At 35.1% G+C, this 16,988-nt stretch overlaps 1 protein-coding gene across 4 annotated transcripts in view; it reads left to right on the top strand.

Annotated features, from left to right (window-relative positions):
• The window catches only part of LOC120634305 (C-terminal-binding protein), a 134,927-nt gene that overhangs the window by 33,605 nt on the left and 84,334 nt on the right, over nt 1-16,988 (top strand). The window contains exon 1 of one of the 4 annotated variants that reach the window (XM_039904801.1): nt 10,394-10,431. The exons of the other annotated variants lie outside the window; for them this stretch is intronic. The gene's annotated coding sequence lies outside the window, so the exon portion shown is untranslated. Of the gene's footprint in view, nt 1-10,393; nt 10,432-16,988 lie in introns of those variants that run through there. 4 annotated transcript variants of the gene reach the window in all.

The raw sequence follows: 16,988 nt of genomic DNA, 5'->3' as shown, positions 1-16,988 counted from the left end.
TCCTATTCTTGATGTTGTTTCCCCTGTCTTAACTCATATTCTAAATCATTCTATCATGACTAGCAAATTTCCCGAAGCCTGGAAAAAGGCTCAAATTATCCCTCTTCCTAAAAAGGCCAACCCTGCATCTTTCTCCGATTTTCGTCCGATTTCAATTTTGCCGTTTATTTCAAAAGTCCTTGAGAAACTAGTATACCAGCAACTTAGTCTTTTCCTTAATAAAAACTGTATTCTTAGTCCTCTGCAGTCTGGCTTTCGCCCTGGTCATAGTACGGTTACAGCACTAGTAAAAGTTACCGATGATATTCGAAGGGCGATGGATAACAAGGAACTCACAGTACTGACTTTACTTGACTTTAGTAATGCTTTTAATACAGTAGATTATGACATCCTGTTGAGTCTCCTGCGCTCGATTAACATATCTCCATCGGTGTTAGAATGGTTTCGGAGTTACCTCAATGGTCGTCAACAGCGCATTCGGATTGAAGAGTCCTCATCGTCCTGGTGTGATGTTGCGGCTGGGGTACCTCAGGGTGGCGTGTTGTCTCCTCTACTCTTTGCTATTTTCATTAACTCAATTACTCATCGTATTTCTTCTCTCTATCACATGTATGCAGATGATATTCAAATATATCGTCACTCTACCCTTGGAAATCTTGGTCCTACTGTTTCTGCAGTTAATAGTGATTTATCTAACATTTCTGAGTGGAGCAGGCAGTATGGACTTAAGGTTAACCCTGTAAAATCTCAGGCTTTCATTATTGGCAGCCCGGGATTGGGTGTTAGAGTTGATTGGCAGAATCTCCCTCCTGTTGTATACAACGGTGTCACTATTCCCTACTGTGATACTGTTAAAGATCTAGGCTTATATCTTGATAAACAACTATCATGGTCTGTGCATGTCAACGTATTGAGTAGGAGGATGTTTGCGACTATTAGGTCATTGCGTCGCCTGCGTTCTGTTCTTCCAATTCCGACCAAAGTTATGTTGGCACATTCTCTTATTCTCTCTATTCTTGATTATGCGGACGCAAGCTATCTTAACCTGACCGAGGACCAACTGAACAAACTTGAGCGTCTTCAAAATCTCGCTATTCGGTTCATATTTGGCTTACGCAAATATGATCATGTATCTGAATTTAGACTAAAGCTTAAGTGGCTCCCTATTCGTCGTCGCCGGGATCTGCATGTTCTGTCGCTTCTGTACTGTGTGTTATTTAACCCTAAAACTCCCTCTTACCTAAAGGAGAAATTTAATTTTCTTGGAGTGCAGTCAGATATACGTTCTTGTCGTACGCTGACTTTGAGCATGCCGTTTCATAAAACTAAGTTTTATAAGCATTCATTCATTGTTCAAGCTACTGAACTGTGGAATGCACTCCCAATAAGCATACGACAGTCAAGGTCACTAGACATATTCAAAAATGCTGTTAAAGCCCATTATCTTGAACAATAAAGACGACAGTGATTAACTCTTACTCATATTTAAGTATGTTTTAGTATATATTAGTTTATTATTTTTTTATATTTATTATTATTAATATTTTATGTGTGTAATCTTGATAAGTATTAGTGTGTAATTGTTCGTAAGTATGTATATAATAATAATACACCCCACCAATCGGTTTCCCTTGGTTTTCCTAATCCTAAGGTTGCCTGGAAGAGATCGCTACTAAGCGATAAGGCCGCCCTTTGTATCCTACTTTTTAAGTTTATTTTTGTTGTGTGCATTGTTTTTTTTTTTTACTATTTGTAGTTTACAAATAAAGTGTATAAATAAAAAAATAAATAAAAGTTTGTAGTTAAAAAAACCTATATATTCAGAATCATTCTGCAGGTATTAAATGTGTAAAAGGAACAAATACATTCGTACTGATTAAATAGGTCCGGTCCATCCATCCATCCAGCCGAAATGAAACGTCGGAAATGTAACTAAATACGAAAAGAAATTGGAAACGATTGTGCAATCAACGGAAAAGCAGCATCGTCGGCTTTCTCTTTGTGCTCAGTTTGCGCTTAGTGGGCAAAAAGTAGCTGACATGACCAGCTGGAAGGTTTGACCGAACTAGACGCGGGCACTTCAAAGAGCTTTTTATCATCTGTAAGCAACATTGTCAGACATTATCAGGAACCGGATTCTGACGTTAGAATTAAATTCAAAATTCATTTATTTCAAGTAGGCGTACTCTATAAGAACTTTTGAAACGTCAAGTATGTAGTGACTCTTAACACCGGTTCGGAAAGCAGATTCTACTGAGAAGTGCCGGCAAGAAACTCGGTTGATGCTCTTTTCCAACATCAACAAATACAATCAATTTTCTATATTGCGGGAGATAGGAGCGAAGCTGGCTGCTTCCAAACTACCTTGTCATTAGGAACTTCATCAAATGTATAGTAATAGTAACCTCTTAATGTATTAGATTTGTTTAAATGCATGCATTGGTAGGTCCAGAATTACCTTAGGAATCATGTTGTAAAAGTGTATACTCAACGCCCAAAAGAGTTCGCAGACGATACGCTATCCGCATCTCACTAATTTATGTCCATTTGTGGTAAGTCGATTTTCAAATTAATATCGACAAATATTAGTTGTTGTTTAAATATTTGATGATTTTCCGCTTATCATGAGATGGGCAATCTGCTCGAAAAATGCAAAGTAGTAAATTAAATTGATTACGTAAAATAATGTTATGAAAGCATTCAATTAATATGTAAAGTAAAAAGTGTTAGGATTAGCTTAATTAATATGGACATGTTTAAAAATACCCATTAGCCGCCAGTTCTGCAATCGTTTTGTATAAACTGGTTTCGAAGCCAGGTGGCACCCGACCGGCTTGTCAATGTCAATTAAAAAAAACGCGTCTGCAAGCCGGCTGGTGGGCAATTAGCATCTTCTGCGAATGAATGGGCGTTTTAAACTCCACGACAAATTGTGATACAAATAAAACGTGCTTACTACTCGTAAGGACCTGGTTGTATTAATACGCGTATGTTATAAAAACACGTAAATATTAAGTTTTACAACTATAACCACTCGAATGGAAGGTATGCATAGGTCTGTTTTTTTAAATACTTTTGGTTGAATGGTGCAAAGTGAAACTATATACTGTGTTTAGAAACAAATTCTTATAGCGCCTGAACTAAAGTATTGTAGTCCTGATAACAAAGGACGCGATTCATTGTTTTGATGTGGTGAAAGTTTTTGCATTAATGATATTAACTAATCCTTTTACTAATTGACTTTTAAAGCTGTTGTATAAATATAGTCGTATCATCTTCTGCCTTCGAATGTCAAATTACTGATGACAAATTGGATTTTTTTTTATAAGTATTCTCCAGCTTTACAATAAATGTACGTCAATAGAAACATATTTTTTGTTTTATTTGAATAAATGCTAAGTTCTGAAAATATTAATATTTCGTTAGTCGTAGTCGTGTCGTTGCATTTCGCTTTAAAAGCACTCGATACTAAAGGAACCTGTATTAACTATGTGATAATTCGTAATGCTTAGTTAAAGGTACTTTAACGTTATATCAGTCTTCTTTTCTTGGTTTTATGGTCATCAGGTATGACTACCTGTGTACCTAGCTTGTGACAACAATGTTGCTGTAAAGGAGAATGCTCATTTGGAAACCAGTATTAAAAAGGTAAAACACAATGTAGTTGAAGTCTAACTTTCAAAACATGTCAATTGACGTAAAACTAAATAAGTAACTAAAAATAGTTATTTAATCAGTTATCAACCAACGCTGTCAATTCACGTTCCATCGCATCCAGAAGAAAGCTATAAACCTAAATGGCAAACTGCAAAGTTGACAGAGTTGGTTACAAAAACGCTTATACGAATAACAAATTAAGTTTATAAACTTTTTTTTTTTTTTTTTTTCTTTCTTCTCTCTCTCTTTTCTTAAAGGGTTTGGTTAACAATGAACATGTCACCCTCATAGTTTTACACTTTGTTGTATCTACACTCTCTACGCCGCATTGTTATATAAATCATTTTGTATAGCATTCTAGCCTCTCGTAAAAACGGAGAAGCCAGAATGCTATTAAAAATACCAATATTCATACATTCTAATTTAAACTTATTAAATAAACTTATATTATAGTCATCTCAATGCGTGAATCTCAGGAAATATTAAAAAAAAAAATTGACATATTTGAAACGGCGAAACCATTTTGTATACAAAATATATATATCTATGGTCTGAAATGACACATGGTTAAGGAAGTTTAGGCTAGATATAACACTTTCGCGAGAAAAGCTGCGGGCTTAACATATATGACGCAATAGGTATAGTGAGTCACTGCTACATAAACAGCGGCGTATTATTTTAATCTTCATATCATAATACGTGATTATATTCACTTGTATGCAGAAATGTTACATTTCATCTGCATAAAAAACATATTTGAAACACGTTCCTAATATTCATAATGCATTGAGGATCGTGAATCTGTATCATATTGAGGACTAGCGGTTCTCTGCGACTGCGTCCATTTTCTCCCATAAGTTTCCCGTATAAATGGCATGACCGAAATATGTCCCAGACTGTCCAAACATCTCATCATTATATTTTTTTTAAATGATGTTACAATGCAAAATTAATTTGAAATAAGTACATATTTATATTTCATAGCGGTAACTGGAAAAAAATTTAAAAAGAGAAGTTTATAAGCTTTTTTTTATTCGAAGTCATTTGACCGTTGTTTTATAAACGTTAGATTATCATTTTTATTTGCTTGTTTTAATATGTACGATGATAAAACCTATTATTTTAATGTTCCCAGTGAATAATGTCATTCAACTAGTCTAAGGCTTTAGTAAGTTGATGGAGTAAGATATATCAAAATGGCAAAAGTGAGCTAAGAAAAGTACTTTTTTTTTAACGTTCATAGTTTTTACCTGAGACTGCATAGCTACATGTAACTTAATTATCCTGTAAAAAGATCTGTTCTATTTAATTATATAAATTTCATTTCTGGACATTCGGGGGCAGACATCAATACAATTTTGTCATGTCCTTTTATGAATGATTACACTTTTATTGTGTACCAAAGAAAAAAGGAGTTACAGAGATATTAACACAATAGAGCAAGAGGGTACGCGATAATCATCCTCTACTTTGCAGAATATATTCTGACCCACCGCTTCGCATCACCTGCCTGCGCGCTCTAGAATTAATAAAAAAAATTCTCAAGAGTTGAGCTACCACATGAAAAAAAAAAAATCGTCGTGAGGTAGAGCTCTAGAGATTAACGCCTTTACATTCAAAAATTCAAAATTCATTTATTTCAAGTAGGCCTAATTAATAAGCACTTATGAAACGTCAAGTCTGTTTGTAGTGACTCTAACACCGGTTCGGAAGGCAGATTCCATTGAGAAGAGCCGGCAAGAAACCCAGCAGATTGCTCTTTTCCAACATCATTTTAAAGTTTAACAATCTTTAGAATTTTTCTGTTTTGTGAGAGATGAGAGCGGAGTGGCCTGCTTCCAAGCAGCCTTGTCGTTTAGGAATTCATCAATCGTGTAGTAACCACGATTTGTTAAATGTGTTTTAATATATTGTTACCTAATATTACCTTCAGTATCATGTTATATACCCATCCCCACAAAGGATTTCTGTACTTTTCTCAGACGATATGCAGATATCACTAATTTATGTCCGTTTCTAGTTAGTCGACTGTTTATATCGACTTTTTGTATTTATTATATTATGTTATAATTACTTAGGTTTTGTTTAATAAAGATAATATTATTATAAATATATTGTGAGGCTACTGTAAGTATTTCTTTAAATTTGGTACGAAGGGATTCGCGTGATCTAAGTTTATACATCGATCGCACAGCTCTTTTCTGTAGTATAAATATAGTTTCTATATCAGCAGCTCTGCCCCATAACAAGATCCCAAACGACATATCAGACAGACAGACATTCATTCAGAAAACCTATAGCTTTATAAGTATGTAACAGAAATGGTATACTTGAAATCTACATAACCTTGTCCGATCGGCACGGAGGCTTGTTAAAAATGTTTATACCGACAAGAACAAGATGTTATTAATTAAATAGCAGACCTTCCCAATGAAAACTTGCTAATGTGTTATTTATTGAACAATCTATAAGGAACATAATAATTTCCATTCTAAGTCTTCGGCCTGGCTGGACTAATCTTACCATTAGCATTAGAGTTTATACTTAGCATATTGGATTATCAACTACGTGGTCGCAAGGCCTGGAACTAGTTATGTTATTTCTACCCCCGATTATATCACTATTTGCTTTACACTTACCTTGATTCTTTCACTATGGTTAGAGATCGCTTTAACCGGTGAGACAGCAATCACGATTTTTTTTTTATTTATTAATTGTTTTTTTTTTCTTAAATGTTTACTCTAATATAAACTATAGCACTATTTGACATGTGTATACAATTGTGCCTTCTCGATGCGAAAATAGCATGCAAATCCGCTGGGTACATAAACAGTGAACAGCTAATATATATATATATATATATATATATATATATATATATATATACACATAAATGTAAAATATTAAATTTAAAAAAAATATTGTGGAAATAAAATTACTTATTTTGTTTAATTTTCATGATTATTCTTATTTTATTCAATGTTATAGAGAGTTTAGGCGTCTATCCATCAATATCTGCAGTAACAGTTGGGAAAGCTGGCACATTAAAACGGCTATACGGTAATGGTTCTGTATATTTCAAAAGCATATCGTTCGTCCGACGCAGGGTCAAATGTCGCAATAAATAAACATGCAATTTGCACACAGCCGTCAGTATAATTTATGGATTGACTGTTACTATCGGCTGGAATATTTATGTGGTATACGTTTTTTAATAAAAAATTATTCACATCATTTATTTTGGCGCGTGCCAAATTTAATTAAAAATAACAATAAGGGTTTTATTTTTAGCGTTTACGTTATATGTTACTATAAATAATTCTTAGTCCCATTTTATTTTATTTTGCAAATAAAAGCTGTTAGAATAATTTATGTTAATAACAATTCTGAAAATTAAAGAAACCAATAAATGATTAATTTCTTCTATTTTTGACAACATCGTTAAATCTTTGGGAACATTGCAATTAATATTGCTCACTTACTGGTTTTAGATTTTCCATAATGCAATATCTGAAGCAAATAATTTATTAAAATATGAAAAAAAATACACATTTATGCCGGCTATCTATGGTCAATTCAGCCGGCACTTTCAAAACTTATTCTTTTAAAAAATTAAAAACAGTTTTTAGGCAGCTCCCAGGCCAAATATATGCACAAACCTCATGTAAACAATCCATTAACTATATTTTCTTATAATAACTTACCAAGAAATAAGTAAAATTAAAATACCTAATACCAAAAACTTTGACTCTATAAAGAGGCGTGGGTTTCGGCGGACTTTAGAATGTTTGTGGGTTACACATTCGATAGTCCGTCGTAAAAGTAGGAATCATTGTCCCCCTTTAAAATGAAATATCCAATCACGTTTTATTTGTAAATTGCTAAACTAATGGAAGTGACTCTTTCATATCCCTTCTCCCTGCTATGATTTAAGTTTGGGCAAAATCGACGCGGTCGCGTGCAAATTTACGACCAAGCCGCGTAGGTTTTAGCGATTCTTGTTTTCGGTCGTAACTAGAACGTAAATCTGCACGCCACCACAGACGCGAACGTAGATGCCTTGTTTTTCAGTCGTTCGGTAAAATCACATAATATGCACGACCTTACAGAATGCTTAGCCGGCGATATTAATGTTGAATTTAATTGTGTTAACTTCCTGTGTTCTAGAAATTCATAAAGTGTCAGCAGTAAGTAAACACGTTTGCTTTGTTAGAGTATAAGGGGGGAATAAAACATGTTCGTATTCAATTACTCGGAATTTGCGACGCAAGCTGTTAAAACATCTGTAGAAATGTCAAAAATCTGGTGTTCACAAGTTCCAATATAGTTTACAAAAAAATAAGTCTGCTTGGAAACGATTAAGTGCGACAACTACACAAATCTGTGTGGTGTTTTCAGCAGTAAAATAAAAAGTAGTAATAGGCAAGTAGAGTAAAATCTGAGAATATGAAACCTGTTTCCTCTGATAGGTTTTTATGGAAACGTAAACATTTGTATATTTAATACGTCGAATTTCAAAGTCGACCAACTTATCACAGAACCAATGGCATGCTCGCGATCTTTGACTACGCTGACATTAAGCAGGCAGGAACGGTAATGGAAAAATCCTTTTCCGATACGATGATAAAAACTTTACGGTAGGCTACATATACATCCATGAAGTTCACGCCGATGTGACTATAAAAGTTTTGCCGGCCGTAATGTTTGATATGGCGGTAGAAACAAGTATACCCGTTATCATAGTAAAATAATGGTTTTCTCTTTATATTGTATACAATATTTATATAACACTAACGGTCACCCGCGACTTCGTTGGCGTATGACTCTCGCGTAACGTTAAATTAATAGATAAATGCTGTCGCAGACTTTTTTAGAACAATGGGAAATAATTCTGTCATATATATTTTATTGATTTGAACTAGTAGTTCCTGAGATTAGCGCGTTTAACCAAACGCACTCTACAGCTTTATAATGTAAGTATAGATTCGTCCGAAGAATTGCTACCCAACTAAATTGGAGTAAGCAGTGTTCTGTCTGTAAATATAGATTAAATAAAGCAGCGTAGTAAAAAGAATCATCTGGAGTCAGATCACATCTTAGGCGAGAAGTGGGTGGTAACTGGGGGTAGTGGGAGGGTGAGGCTTGTGCCAAGGTCGCCGCCCTTGTCTGCGTAACCCCGCCCGACCTAGCTAAGCTCCAACGCCGGGCTCACGCATTACGATTTTATAGAACGAATTTTATTTACATTATTAAATTGATTGTTAGGTTCTAGGGAACAGGGATGTTAGGAACATCGTTACGTTACAATTACTGAGACAAACTGCCTCGTTTGTATAGTGGTTATCATATTTGACTGCAGATCACGAGGTCCTGGGTTCGATTCTCGGGTCGGACCAAGGAATATAATATACCTATTCGAATTTCTATCAAGAAAATATTAGTACCCGGAATTTGGAAATTGGTGGTGATAAACCCTTGTGCCTCGGAGATCACTTTAATATAGGCCTAATGTTCTTAAAGTCGCGTGGAGTCCAACAATCTGCACTGGGCCACATGCCCTGTGGTGGGCCGGTAATGAGTAGATATGATTTTATAAATTTAAAATGCATATAAACATTTTCGGAACCGACAGGATTTGAACCTGCGACTCTCTGGCAATCGCGTTAATTGGATAAAGCGCTCAGGCCGCGATTGCCAAAGATTCGCAGGTTCAAATCCTGTCGGTTCCGAATTTTTTTATATGCATTTAAACACTAATAAAAATTAGTAGTTTTGATGATATTTTCCCTATTTTGCTCTAGTGCGAGGACATTTTCCGTAATTTACTAGAATCAGGTTATTGTCCAAAATCAGGTCTTAAATTTCTATTCTCCGCGATACATTGTGAAAAGGACACACCTCAATTTGGGAGAATTGTGTACAACACAGTGAGCACCAACGTGAACACGTCTCACGATGTCGCAGTGTGCTCAACATCCGGAGAAGTAATATATGTGTCTGAATAATATTTTATTGTAAATAAGCTCATACGTATTATGAGTTATAATCAATATTTTAAACACAGCATATTATAACAAATTGAGCGGCTGGGCTGTTCTTATTCGAGCCTACAGAATTAAGAAATATGAGAATAAACGGAGAATCCAGTGAAATATAATACCAATATGTAAAATAAAAAGTCGGGATTTTTTCTGTTAGCTTTTGTATAAAGGATGATTTATGCTAGACAGCAAGACCGAGGCGTACGAGATACGGACGAGACGAATATTTTATATGAAGCAGTTTATGATAAACCGTGCGGCGCGCGGCGCCCGTGGTTCAAACGAGGCTCAGTCCGTACCCGGCGCCTACAATAAAATTTGGCGCTTCATATATATACGGGACACGGCTCGTTCCCTGCTCTCCCAACTCGAGGACTTGCCCACAATCACCCGCCCCGGGAAGATTGGTTGGATGTTATCGATCACCGACGACGCTGGTGTTATATTCCCTTAGTAGACGCGGGTAGAGGAGGGGGTAGTGGCAACTGAATTCTGATCTGCCGCCACCACACTACTAAGGTCTATGGCTATAGGCTAATCCTTTAGCCGGCATATCTAGTAGGTATATACATAATTATATGTGTCGTGTAACAACAGCTTCGTTTCCACAACTAACTAACCTACTGTTATACTAAAGAACTATGGAAATTCCATTTTGTGTCATTCATAAAGTATCCTTTTTTATTTTTCCAGGTAAAGCAATTAGCGGCATAGCAACTTGACGCCTAACGCCGTGAGTCACAAGCTTTCTCCTTAATGAATTGCGTCCGCCGCCACGTTTTCATGGAAACCCGGCAGCTCTGACTAAACGACGTTTAAGTCTTAATTAATTTGAACGACACGGCGGCGCGACGTTCCCAAATGTTCGATTCCTTTGTTCTATGACCTAGTCCAGAGATGCCGAACCTTTTTTATTATTTGTCTAAGAAAACCTTCTGCAGCTGAAACGTATCGGGTGATATGATTTTTACATAGTAGCAAATATCTTGGAAAGTTATACCGAATTGATATTTGAAAGTTAACCTGAATAGGTCTAATTAGGTTAAGAAGAAAAAACTTTAGCAATCGCTACTGTTTTGTTTAGCGGTTTCGATTATTTGTAATATTTGCTTACAAAACAATTTACAACATTTAAATACCTAATATTACCTAGTTTTAAATAGGTAATAAATGGGCAAGGAAATCGAGCAATTTTTTATTAAAATCTATTAGTTTAAAATTAAAAATGCATCTGAAATAACGAGGTATCCAGCTATATTATATCTAGTGTCTTTTCCTAATATCACAAATAATATCCCAAAACCAAATCAGTTGTACCATTGGTTCACCATCCCTGAGCTATTCGTTTCCCTAGACACCACCAGGGACCCATTATTTTGAGTGTTGACCTATATTTGGACTAACAATGACTTTCATGATCCATTATTTGTTATTGACGGGTATTTTCCATAACATTTACAAGCAAACAGCACTACAATCGTGCCTTGATTTTAAAGCCTTTCTTTATTATCGGAGTAAATACGCGCAACTACAATCCGATGGTATAGTACAACTATAGACATAGGTTACTACGTCTACTTCCGTTACAACAATAACGATTTGAAGATAAGATATTATCTCAACAACACCATGAGATTACAAATATATCAATAAACAAATTGCAACCTGAGAGTAAAAAGAAATATTAAGCTATAGTGGCATTGGGCTTGCGATGTATCCATGGGTATTCGGACGCGATTAAATGAACGTCTACTATGGTAGCTAGTTAATCACAGCTCAAGGTGCGGCAATCATTTGTCCCAGCTAAAATACATTTTGAGGGAGCGATGAACTGTGGAGTCCCAAGGTGTTGAAATAATAATAATATGTGGTTCTTATCGTTATCTCTACCTCAGGGGCTATTTCCAATAATCTTCTACATAGGTTTGGAAGAATCTCTGTATATCGGCTTGCGTTGATTTTCGACATTTTTAAGCAGCGTTGTCTAACTGCACAGCCTACGTCAACCTTGATGTAGCTTGGAAACAAACAACGCAAGACCATGTAGCTAGGAAACTCCTACTTGTGACTTGTATGGCCAAAAGGCATTCATTAATAGTTTATCATCGTACACCTAAATATTTAAATGCAACATAAAATCGGTGGTTTAGTAAACTGCTTCATCGAAGGTTAGGAATTACGATACGAAGAGTAACATAAATAATTTACTTATTATGCCAGGAAAACAAACGGTTTCCACGGGATTTGTAAAAAACAGACGGAGTACGCAGCAAACATATAATCTAATAAAAATTACATAATAAATAATTTATACAATGAAACTCACATATTCATAATATTAGTTATTCGCCCGGTTTATCAGTTCCCCGTACCTACCGTCGCGTCGGCGCATCGGCTCAACTTTGAACTACTTGGAACACAACTCCCGACAACTCCGCAACTAGAAACTTTCCCAAACTTGTACCCATACGAATATTTATGTACATACCTATACTAGCACTTCGAGCACAATCCCCTATGCGTAAACTTTAGCTTGGAGGATATAATGAAGTTGGTTTTGTAATTAACTAACACCTCTTTTTCACTTGTCATCCAAGTCTAAGAGAGTTCTCTTTTATGCTTAGTGTTTGTGGGCCAGAACTAGGGTTCATGATTTCTCGAGCTTTTCAATTTCTCGGGTCTCGAGAATTCTCGAGGCTAATTTCTCGATCTTCTCGGGTTGTCGAGAAATTTACATTCACGTAAGTTTTCTCATATTATTTGGTTCCAATAACGTCAACAAATTCAGTGGTTTTTCTCTAAAATAAAAGTATCAAATTAATCATAAAACTTTTATTGATTATATTCAAAAATATTATGCTTAATAAGCTAATTAACTTAAAAAAAAAATACAGAAATAATATTATTTAAACTTATAATTATAATAACAGCACCATTTTTGGCTGGTTATTTAGAACTTATGAACAAAATTAGCTTCTATTAAACTAAACAGAAAATCAACATGAAATAAAACGTTAATATCTTAACTTATAATTAAATTACAATCACAGCACCATTTTTGGCTGGTTATTTAGAACTTATAAACAAAAATAGCTTCTATTAAACTAAACAAAAAATCAACATGAAAGAAAACGTTAATATCTATAACGAAACATGATTTCTCGAGTTCTTGACTTTTCTCGAGCTTGATTTCCCGGGAACAAAGCCCAACGATTTCCCCGGGAATGAACCCTAGCCAGAACACTTATGCTTTCAATCTAGGCGATTCCTAAGTTTAGTGAAAACGGGCATTAATGAATGAATAAATGATGAAGAATGGCAAAATATATAATTTTCGTAAACCTAATAGCAGTTATATTTTCTATGTAACCTGAACTTATGTTTAGTAGTTTTATTTTAAATGAAAGACAATCTTACGTAAGAAGCCATGTATAAATAAGGTTTATTATGTGTAAGATCCGCTGTAACATCTTTTATGCAGATAAATAATAATTTGTATGCCTACTGTTTTAATAATAAAAAAAAAAAACTCGTTGATATAATGTTGAGATGCTCCGATGTATTAATAAAAATGCTAATTCTCACGTAAATCTCCACAGATTTAATTATTACGTGAGTCCAACTTTGAACATGCGAAAGTAATTTAAAGACTCGAAAACCTGTTTGATGTCGACCCAGACGTGTCATTCCGCTTATAGATAAATTTATGTTTAAAAAGAAAAAACATATTCAGATGTATTATTTATTTATTGGTAGTAGATGTTTGTGTGTTCAGTCACTGTTTAAAAATAGTCTTTTACAGCTCTACTTTTAAACGAAAAAGAAAAATAATAGACCAAGAAGCGAAGAAGAATTTATATAATGTGAATCGATGCACTACAGAAGTTGTTGAAATTTTTAGAATTAGCCTAGTACTGTATAAAAAATATTAATCCAATTCTTTTTTTACGACGCAGTTATCCAAATTAATCAATACAATTTAATATTATTAAATTAATAAACATATCGATATTAAAATTATGTATATATTTGCTATCAGGGCTACGTTACGTTTTTAATATATATTTTTTATTAAGCTGGAAAAATTACCGACGTGGTCGTGCTCTACATAGAAAGAAAACATTTTTATTTATTTTAAGTTAGCAGTTACATAATTATAGCGATCTTTTCGTGCGTACAGAACGTGGCTTCGTTTTTTTTTTGAACGTGTTCAAACGCGAACGCGATCTCTTTTACTACCATCCTGATTTAAAAATCTCTTTAGCATTTTGTAGCCCGATTCTTGTGGCTATTCAAAATCTTGCTACTACGAACGTTAGAAGTAAACAAACTTATGCAATAGTCCTTGCGGGCGAAGATATTGTGTAGAAACTTGGTTGCGAGAAAAAAATACTTATGAGAAGTTGCACACCGACATAGTCACGGGGCACCGTTGGTTGTTTTAGTGAAGTAAGTGTAATGAAACTACAGATCAAATGTACCTAATAAACAATAACTGCTATTTTATATTCTCACTCTTTATAACTCAAAACTTCATCAAATGTGCGTTTGCAAAACCGGTAATGAATAGTATTTGCGTTTATAGTTCAGGAGACGATATTAAAATGATGTCAACGTTTCATCTATAGACAATCACTTATCGTGCTCTAGGTAGTGACGATAATTATCGAGGGCTAGTATCAAAACATACGGACTGCATCAGAACTGCACGCTAGCTGTAGGGTTGTTATGCATTCCTAATGCAGATTCATGATTCAACTGCATCAGGACTGCATAATAATTTAAAAAATTTCAGCAGGGCGTGCAGTCAATGTGTCCTACACTGTCTTAAAGACCAGATTAACGTGCTACCCGAGGCACGAAGGAAGAACAGTAACCAAAAAAAAGTGTTATTTCAATATAACATTTTATAAAATAGTTTTAGTTTGCAGAATTGTATAATGCTTTTAGTTTGGTGAATTGTAAACATGATTTTTTGTTATTGTTCACTCATTATTAGCCACGTTAATGGTCTTAGAAGCAAATTGGTAATAAATATTCGAATTCAAATTCGAAAACTTTTCATGTTTGCCTATCACGGTCCTTCATCAGATCAATAAGTACCCTTAGCGCAAATAACAATAATAATATTGCGGGCTACTGAACTCCTGTATTGAATCGATGTGAATTCATGCAGCCGCCTCTCAATTTGCTATGCCGTTTGCGGCTTAACAATCGGTGTCTTTGTGTTGTACAGGACGACTAGCGTCTGTTATTATTAATAGGTATTATTGCTAGCAGGAAAATGTGTCTCGAAATAGCGCAATTGTGCGATGGCGAGGCGAGCGGCCGGCGTCCGCCATTATTCACTTTTTGCTGAAGTGAGCTAGCTCCGCGATGCATTGTGAATGCCAGATGTATAAACACTTTTTTTGGGACACTTCATCGAATAGACTTTTTTTCTTTTCTTTTTTTCTATCGGTAGGAGCTTGATCCCGATCATTACGTCGCTTCTTAAGGGACACCATTTATTATACAATTAATAACTTAATTAATTAATAATTTCGGTAGCTTCGATTAAGGCTTTCTTACTACTTAGGCGTGAAATATTGGATAGATGCAGGCTTATCTATGCGGAAATCCATGATATCTCATGAAAGTTAAGCTTAATATTAAGAAACCGGAGCGTCCGCAGGAGATATTTGACTTTACAATGAATAATTGTTATTTTATTAACAATTATTCATAGGCGTGAAATGTTATGTTAATAAATACGTGCTTCATACTATGCTTGCTTTGTAAAATGTAATTAGCGATACGTAAGTAACTACAAAAGGTGAATAAATTAAATTTTATGATAGAAGTAAATATAAAAAATATTCCATCCTAAATCTTAGTCAAAACCTAAACCATTGAGCTAATAGGGCTTTTAAATGTTATGAGACTATCCCAGAAACATGATAGAGCTGGCGACCTTCGCGGGCGCTCGTTTGGTCCACGCGGACGTTTTTGCGCCACGCTTCGCTTGATACGGCCGTTGTCATTTTTGGACGACCACTCCGGTTTCCGGGCTCGGATCGGCCGCGTCGAATAAAAAAAAAAGTATTTCGATTTCCATTTCAGACGGTTCTGCTTCATTAGCGGCCATTGTTTTGTCGATTGTCACATTTTATAGGTGTGTCTCTCCCCAGCTGTACATTATGTAGATTGTCTTGCGGAATATTTTTAACTTAATTTGCAATGTTGCAGAAATTTCTGAACGGTAGGTAAGGTAGGTAAAGTACCTACTTTTTTCGACTTTCGTATTTGTTTTATTTTTCTAAGTATTTTTTAACGGCGCAGCGGTAAGGTTTTTAAGGATTCGATTCCCGGCAGGGGATATTTGGGAGTTCATAATATTCGAACTTTCTTTTAACTGGTCTGGTGGTGGGAGGCTTTGGCCGTGGCTAGTTACCATCCTACCGACAAAGAACTGCCCCTAAGCGATTTAGCATGCCGGTACGATGTTGCGTAGGGGTATTGGTTAAATACAACTGCCATACTACCCTAACAGGTTAGCCACTACAATCAATCAAACAAGTACTGACTTGCAATGAAATAAAAAACAAAATTAATAGGTAATAGTGTATTGTTTATTTAGAATTTTAGTGTGATTGGTATTGTATATTTTACTAGTTCTATTGTATAATAGATACAGGCATAGAGATCGCTATATAGTGATAAGGCCGCCAAATTGTATACGTTGTGTTGTGATTGCTTTTCTGTTTTATGTACTTTTTGTGGTGCACAATGGAAGTATATAAATTCGTTCAGTCATTCATTAATTCCTTCATAAAGGAAATATGTGTCGAATTTAATATACAGAGATACTTAAGGGGTTGAAAATTAGCCTCTTGCTATTTTGTGCATTTAATTTCAACAAACAGTTGTAATGTATAAAAATTACAATAATAATATTATCAAGCACCTTAGCTAAATCTCGATTGAGGACGGAACTATTTATTGCATTACGCGTTAATTGAAAGCATAATTAATTATTAACATATAATTGAAAAGTCCAAACTCAATCATTAGTCCCCGGACGTTGATTGAATCCGTGCACTGGAATTTCCAGTCGCCAATTCCAGATTGAAATTCGGGACAGCTTAACTCGTATTTCACGCGGCCGACTTCGGGGGAATACGAAACGTCGCCTTTTTTTGTAGGTTCAAATTAATTATTTTAAAACTCTATCATTGGTATTTTTTGTCGTTATTATACATTAAGGATATTCATAAAATATCGGCACGAAAAAGCCGTCTAGATCAAGCA

This window comes from Pararge aegeria, chromosome 23, assembly GCF_905163445.1.
Source record: "Pararge aegeria chromosome 23, ilParAegt1.1, whole genome shotgun sequence".
Lineage (NCBI taxonomy): Eukaryota > Metazoa > Arthropoda > Insecta > Lepidoptera > Nymphalidae > Pararge > Pararge aegeria.
The sequence above is the reverse complement of the archived record's forward strand: the minus strand, read 5'-3'. Positions and strand labels throughout refer to the sequence as shown.